The following is an 8,636-nucleotide window of genomic DNA, read 5'->3' as shown; positions in this document are numbered from 1 at the left end:
AATAACGTGTAATCGCGATATAATAATTAAAATTAACCAGAGATAAATAAATGTACATGTTGATCCCATATTATGTTATTCGATAAAACTTTTACATTGGTGGATGTAGTTAGATTAAATCTTTTTGATTTGATGGAAGACCTAACGTAGAATGTATTCTACAATATCTTTCTTACTCTCATTTCGGATTAAATGGAAATCCTACAATTTATGGTTCATTGATCAGCCTATATGATGCACAAAAAAATCAATGTATATTGTTAGTTTTACAGTTTTAAAATATAACATAATTAATGTCTCAATTAGTTAAATTACTATAGTACGATCCTCTAATTCCTAACGATTGGACATGAAGTTCCTGGTTAGAGGAAGCAAAAAAGTGTAAAGTTTTAAAATAAATAATCACGTATTTTAAATAATCTTGTATGTCTTACGAATCAGTGATCTTAATTTATAATATTTATTCATGTTTATCTTTTAATAATAAATTATTGTTATAATAATTTTACATTTCCAGGGCATAAAACAGCAATTTTTATGAATTCATGAAAATTATAAAAAGCATTAAAATCGAGTTTTTTTATGTACAAGCTATTCAAATAATATTATACTAGTAAAAATAAAATACTATTATATCTCTGTAATGAAAATAACATTACATAACAATATAATTCCATTTTTCTTTAAGTCATCAGGTAAAATAGTAATAATTTTTTAAAAAAAAGCTTGACAGTTTTATTTAACTTTTTTAAAAATATTATATGAAAGTTATTCTACAATGTAGCATTTTATTCCAGGTTTAATTAGAATAATAATAAGAAAAATAAGAAGAAAAATCAAAAATAGAGAAAAAATTGATTAACAATATAGATTTCAAAAGTACTCTCCACATTGCTTTCAGTTATTTGAGTTTTTGTTTTACAAGTGGATTAAACGATACTAAGTTTCAACTTTTCACTCCTTTCCCGTGGGAGCAAGTTCTACACAAGGATTGCTACCCCTACACTAGCTACCCCTACATTTATTTACATTGTTGCACGCGTGTGTTTACATACGCCGAATTCAATGGTAAGTTCTTTTATTCCTTACTTTAATTATTACTATTTTAGAATGTTAATTCATTATAATGCTTCTCTGTCAATGCACTGTCAAAAAAAGTAAATAATTATTGTAGTTAATTCTGCTTGAAATAAACACAAATATTCTAAGCCTATCATTTGCGAAGTTTAACAAACTATGACAAAACGTAACGATTTTGGAAAAAAGCAAGAGAATTTGTTGAATCTCATTTACTGTGCTTAATGTAAAGAGACGAAATACAGACCCGTTATACACGATTGTTATGCAGTTAAGATATTTTTAATAAAATCATGAATTCTTGGAAAGTTTTCTGATGGTACCTAAGCTTAATCAAGGAATATTAATCTGAAATACTGAGTTAAACTAGTTGCGATCTTATGTAAAAAAAAATTCTATTTTAAAGCTTTAATTATCAAAATTATTAAATTAATGCTGCATTATTTTATTCACCTGACAAATTTTGTTGCTATAATAAATAACAATTAACAAAAAGTAACAATTATAAGCATTATTCTGAAGATAATACTTAAATGTCATTAATCATGGTTGACTTTACACACCAAAATATGAGTAGAGGGGATATTTTCCTTCTGTGATTTGCTGCGCCTACTATTGTGGATTTCAAACTTGCATACATTTATAAAAGAAAACTTGTAGAGGTTTGCCAGGGGGTAGTGGCTACAAGATATACCCTGTTGAGTTTCTTCCCATGTTTTGTTTTCAGTGTGATGATAGTCACTGGAAGTTACCAAGACCTGTTGATTATTCTGCCACAGGTGATGATAAACTAATTTCCCGGAGTGGAAAAGAATTTTAGCTAGATTTATAATGTAAATTTTTCTGTTTCACTAATTTTAGGGGATATTTCCATATATTAACCTGTCACACTAACTACAATAGCCAAGCTACCAAATAGATATAAACTTGAAATTTTTTTTGAAAAAAACATGAATGTTTGCCAAATGGTTACGAGTTATATCTTTCGAGTTGGTCCCTTTCTGTGATTTTTTAACTTTCTTTCAGTTTCTCCGATACCAGAAGTTGCCAAGACGTGCTGATTATTCTGCCATTGTTCCTTTTATAGAGATCTCCCCTGATTTTATGAATCAAATAAAAGGGGATGTTTCCCTATTTGAACTAGATTGTGCCAACTAAAAATGTTGAAACAAGAAAAAATATATATATTTTGTACTTTGCAAAAATTTAAAAAGAAGTATGTAGAAGTTTTCCTGAGGGTTGCTTCAACTTATATTCTCTGAGTTACTCCCATTCTGAGATATTTTCTTAATTTTTCGTGGACCGCTGTAAGTTTATAAATATTTATCCATAGGTAACAACATAGAAATACTCATTAAACTTTTAATTCCCTATTAGGGTTACTTCTGTATTGTGAGCAGTTATGCCAACTGCTATCGTCCAGGCACCAAATAGATTTCTAACTGCTAACTTTTTAAAAGAATATGTAAAGGTGTGCGAAAGGTAGCTACGAGTTATACTCTTCAAGTTGATCTCCGTTCGTTAATTTTTTTTAGTTCCTCCTGGTTGCTGCGTGGAAGTTGCTTAGAAGATATAGTGATTATTCACCGGCAGATCATGATACGGGCATTTTTCTTACTGTTTTGCCTACTCAGTACGAGATGGCATTTTTATTAGCAAATGAGACGAGACAAGTGTTATGTGTGAAACAGTCCTATCATATTGTTATTAATTTGAGCTGTCTTATCTACTTACCTACTATTGTCTTATAAAGTATAAAAACTATTAGTTGTTGCATTTTTAAAAAAGTTGAGTAGTGGCATTTTCTTTTAACTTTACCTTTTTAAAGAACCAAGGGTTAAACACGCTTGATTGGTGTAAATTTTACAAGAGTATAGCAGATGGTTCTTCAACCAAAATGTTGTGGAAGTATCTTAACAAGCTATTGCAAGAGAAAATCTCACATGGACAAAATAGTTTTTTGACTATTTATTTTGCAACATGATATCTTTAAAAAGAAAAAAAAACACCCAGTTGAACATTTACTGGAAATTTTTCTTCTTATTTTTGAAACAGTTTTTGAAATTTATCAGCTAAAACGATATGGAAAATAATTGCAGTAATTTTCAATATTAAATTATCTTTAGAATTATTCTTATTCAAGCTTTTATTTAAATTTACATTGCTGTTTAAAACTTTTTTAATTCTTTTATAGTCACTGTATTCTAAAAATATGCCTAGGCAGAGGTCTGTCAAGGCCAAATTTACTACCGTTTAGCAGTACCTTCACAAATTCAACTTTAGAAAAAACATTAGTTTCACAAAATACTTTTTCTTATAATTTTATTTTTGTATTCCTTAAGAAACGATAAATCCATATTTTTGTGTTGATTTTTTAATGTAGTTTTTAATTTTTCACAAATTATGTCTAAATTTTCATAAAATAGGTACCTATCAGAAAAACCTAGACAGACCCTTGCTAGGTGAAAAAGTTCAATTAAAATTTTTATTGCTAAATTTTTCTTTTAAACAATTTTTGTCTTGGTTTTTACCTAGCTTTTTACATTTCTAAAAAACTTTGTTTTTATTAACTGTATGACACAGTAATTAAGAATGTTTCTATTGTCTTTATTCTTATCTGGAAAATATTAATAATTGGAAAGACTGAGATGTAAAGCTTTAAAATTTCATTTTGAGAATTAAAATAGATTTTTCTGTTTTACATTTGTATATAATCTTTTGTTTTTTTTAGCATTTTTAAGATAACACAGCATTTTAATAACATATTTCTAATAGATTATATTTTAGTTAATGTTGCTTTATGGATACTGCTTTACAAAAAATATTATTCTTAGCATGGAAGTTTTGTTGTAACAATTATGATAATTTTTTTTTCTCTTTCTATTTTACTTCATAACTTTATTAAGTATTTCTGGTTTAGTTTTTTGTTTTCCCTTTAGCCCATTCCACTAATATAGATAAGCATGGAGTAATTTCCATGTATAAATAACCATGTATAAATAAACTTATTTATTCGTAAAAAATATTTATTAATGAATTTTTTTTTTAAAAAATATTGCTATAAAAATATATTCTGCATTTCACCATTTTTTTTAGCTAACATTCTGCCAAACCATTACTCCTTACTTCTCTAGTTCTGAATAATAAATGTGCCCGTATAAACAAAACAAAATATGTTTGAATTATTTCTATGTTTTTAAACGTATTAACTGAATGAATTTTCTTTTTCATAATCTATTGATGTACTTCTGAGGAAGATCTTTGAAAATGATCTAGCTTTGAGAATGAACCTCCATCAAGTCTCATTTGAAGGTACCTGAATTAAGTATGTCTAAAGAAATAACTGTATTTGAATTGTTTCCTTTTTTCTTGTGCTTAAAAATGGGTAAAAAAATTCGTGAAATTATAAACATGATCAAATCAATTGTTAAAAATTATTTCAGATTACTTTTGCTGATATTAAAAAAAGTAATTAAACATTGTTTACATAGGCTGCCCATGCTTCAATAACAACAAATAAAAGTACTCAAAAATTTGTCTCTTAAAATGAATTATCATATATTGTAAATATATTTTCCATGTACTGTAGAATCCTAATTATTTCATGCACAATCATCAGCCTTTGCACTATTCAACTAATTTATAATAGAAGTTTCTGGTGTAAGTTTCATCGTTAGTATCAAGTAGAATGGTAAACTGTTACTGTTTTTACCACCACTATTTTTGCTGTTCCAATGTTTTATTTCACTGACACTTAAAAAAAAATGTGTTTTATCTGCATTAAATTATTCTTTTTATTCATAGTCCTCCATAAGTTCAAACAAATTCTGAAACTTCTATTTTGCTTTTGAGAATTCTTCAGCGATTATGCAGATTGATGAATCCCTCAAAGGCTAAGGCTACTCAAACCAAACATTTGGCAAACATTAAAATGAATTATAAAATGAATAAACAACATCAATTAGAAATTCTCGGGGAATTAAGATTTATGCATATTGCTCAGTATTTCAAATCTCCGTGGCAGAATCGCAGCGAAACGGCGACATTGTTGCAAAATTTTACAGATCTCTTGCAGAAAGATTTTTCTCTTGAAAAGAAGAAAATATTACTTTTCTTTTTTACAGAAATATTTGAACATGCAATATTTGAATCATGCATTTAGATAATCAGTTTTTGACACGCTCAATTTTCACCGATAGTATCATAAATCGACGTAATGTTTTGATAGTATTTTCGGCAGTTATTGATATTGATTTTCATTTGGTTCTTAACCATCTTGATATATTTAAACAATATGGAAAACTCGAATCGAGCATTTGAGTATCTATTTTTTAAGGCTATCAATTTATTTTTTTTAAAAAATTCTATTGAATTTTTAGAAGTTATAGATGTTGATTTCTCCTTAAATTTTAAATCAGATATTTTTTATACGATATTATTTATTACAACCTAATTTCAAAGTGTAACACGCTTTTGAGGAGTCCAATTTACGTAATTACATCATATATTTTTTTTTTGGGGGGGGGGGACAATTGCTACTACGGATTTCATGATATTTAATATTTTTTTATTGTGATGATTATTTACAAAATGCGAAGAAGTTAATAAAGTGTGTGTCTTCCTACCAACAAAATGTGAGAATATCACCCATAATATTAAAAAAAAATTATTTCGTGTTAAATTAAGAAAATCATTATTATTATTTTTTGTTAACACAGCATATTTGCCATTTTAAATTAGCAACATATATGTTTGTTTGTATTAAAAGTATTTTGCAATTAGATCTTAGTGCTGGAGAGTTTAGTCGCAGATAGCTCAAAAACATTCTGCCACAAGATTTCAAATTATCCTTGTTTTAATTAAAATAAGCCAATTGTATATATGTTTATATATATATATATATATATATTTTTTTTTTGTGTACATCTGCAGTTTTCTACAATTCCGCATATTAGAAATTGAACTTTCAATATTGTTAACTTTAATCAATGATTTTATATCTATGACTATACATATGATATTTTCTATTTATATGATATATCTGTCTATGATATTATCACTTTATTTTTATAAAGTTTTTTTTTTTCAGTAACTTCTGCACTATATTATTATGCTTACATTAAATGAAAAAATTTTTGATTTCATACTGTTTTGTTTGAAAACATCTTTTATTTAAATATCTTATTTTTCCAAGTGAATGTTTTTGTGTTTATTATTTGGTGTTGAAGTATTAATGATTAAAATGCTTTGAAACACAATTCATTGTGTATATCAAGGTTGCAAAAAATGCTTACTTTTCTCTAAAAGAGTTAGACTGACTAGTTTTCATTAATTTATTATATTTTCTTGCATTTTACTGTATACATTTAGCATACTTATGTTCCAACTTTTTATTTTAACAAAAACTATTAAGTAAAATTTACGTTAAATGTCTAATATTGCAGAAAACTTGTAAGTTAAGTAGTTCATGCAATGGAAATTATCACTACTACAAACTATATGAATTACAGTTTGACAAAAAAATATATATTTGTTTTCACATCTTTAAATAAGTTAAAAAAAATTTTGATATATCTGCTCTATACTTGTTCAAAAAAATTTTTATTTTATTTTTTTGCAAGGGTGTGGAAAGTTGGTAATTTTGTTTTGCTCATATATATATGCAGCATTAAAAAAGATAATCTCTAATTAGTTCCAAGCATAAAATTATTATTTTTTGAAACAATTATAAGTTTAAGGCGGTTCCTCCGAATTGTTTTTATAGTCCAAAATTGCTATACTGCATTACTCCAAACATTCTGTCATGTTGCTACAATTAACTAACACCATTGTGTTCCTTTCATTTAATCACATTTTTCGAAGAAATATTTATTAAAATATTTCTCCAAAAACTGTGTTTTGTGTGTGAAGTTTTTTTTTTGAAATTTTTTTATCCAGTCCTTTTTAAGTGGTTTAAACAAATAAAGTTTTTACTGCCCCCAAGCAACCTGATTGTAACACACTAGGGTCAAGGAACACAGAACCTATTTTTCCCACCCTTCCTATTTTTCCCACCATTACTAAGAATTCCGTTGTGGAAATGAATTTCTATATCACCAAACAGCTTTCTAATGTATTTTGGAGTAAAGTGTTACGTTTTAGCAGCGATTTTACAGAAATTAAAGAATTTTCAAAATAACCATTTTTTGTTTAAAAAAGCTTTAACAGAGGCAATTGTAAAATGTAATTCTTCACTTGAACTAAATAATATATAGTTTAACAAATTACTGAATTTGTTAAAATTACTCCTTTTGTATATTAAAGATACTGTTAGTGTTAAAAGGCATAGTATTTTTACTGTTTTAATAAATGAGAAATTAAAAATTATGTAACTGAAACTAATCGAATTGTGTTTCTGAACTACAAAGTTCTTGCAAAATATTCTGAAGAGGAATGAAAATTGCAGCCAAGGAGCAATAAAAAAATGAAAAGAATGAGAGAGGAAAATAAAATTCTGATGATAAGTAAATAAACAGAAAGTATAGGGCAGCTTTTAGGAGTACTTTACCTGACAATGGGCACATGTTGTGGCAAGTACTGCGGTTATGAGAAAAAGTAATTTCAAATAGGAGTGTTTTGTGAATAGTTTTGTCTTGATTTTAGGTCAGCGTGGGTAAACCAATTGACACCTTTATTCCTTCATTGTTCCCCTATTAGAAATGTGCTCTTACTTGTTACCAAAGCAGCCAACAGCACCAGACTAAAACTCTGGAGGAGTTCTCCTCAAAGCCACACGAAAAATAATTTTATGTTTTGTTTATAACTTACTGCTGGCTTCAATGTAAGATTTAGTTAGGATAAAAAAAAATTATGAAATATTCTAATTCAGATTTGTGCTGTATATGTATGTAATTTTGTTGTGTAATATGTGACTAAAATTTGTAAAATAGATTTTCTTATATCTAAGTATTTGGATGTACTCAATCGATATATACTTAGTAGAAATTCCATGAAAATAATAAACAGTTTTAATATTTTTTTAAAAATTTTTATTTAACTGTATTTTATCTAGTCAGTATTGCTTCGTTTTAGAAATCTACTGTTGGTTGTAACAATTTAATATTATTGTCCGGTATATATTTTTTTCATATGCTAAAATATTTATTTGTTTTCCAGGAACATTGCAGTGAAGAGGTGATAGTAACAGCGGGATGGAAGAAGTTATGAATGTTTCAGATCTGTGGCGATGTGTTATAATTGTAAATCTATATATTGTAAATATATTGTATGATAGTTGTAAAATAAATAAAACTTAATAAATCTTATTTGATTTAATGTTTTTTTCTGTATTTAAAATTATTTAGTTAACTGCTCTTCTGGATTAAAAATTTTAGTTTTACGAACATAAGACTTAGAAAAATTGTAATTTTAGTAAGTAAACAAATCAAATGGTAAATTTGGTTAATATTTTTTTTTTTTACTTCGTGTGTGTGTTAAAGTAAATTTTAGTCAAATTTTTCAAGCTAAAAATTAAAATATATGCATTTAAAAAAAAATAATGAACCCAAAAGCATTCTAGA

The 8,636-nt window shown here is 26.8% G+C and overlaps 1 long non-coding RNA gene across 1 annotated transcript; it reads left to right on the top strand.

The window, feature by feature from the left end:
* Positions 1 to 364: 364 nt before the first annotated feature.
* LOC147803986 (uncharacterized) lies at positions 365 to 8,381 on the top strand. Its single transcript, XR_015429172.1, has 2 exons — positions 365 to 4,402; positions 8,233 to 8,381. It is a non-coding gene; the product is annotated as an uncharacterized LOC147803986 (long non-coding RNA).
* Positions 8,382 to 8,636: the final 255 nt, after the last annotated feature.

This window comes from Parasteatoda tepidariorum, chromosome 9 (genome assembly GCF_982258835.1).
Source record: "Parasteatoda tepidariorum strain Cologne lab strain chromosome 9, Ptep-v5.0, whole genome shotgun sequence".
Lineage (NCBI taxonomy): Eukaryota > Metazoa > Arthropoda > Arachnida > Araneae > Theridiidae > Parasteatoda > Parasteatoda tepidariorum.
The sequence above is the reverse complement of the archived record's forward strand: the minus strand, read 5'-3'. Positions and strand labels throughout refer to the sequence as shown.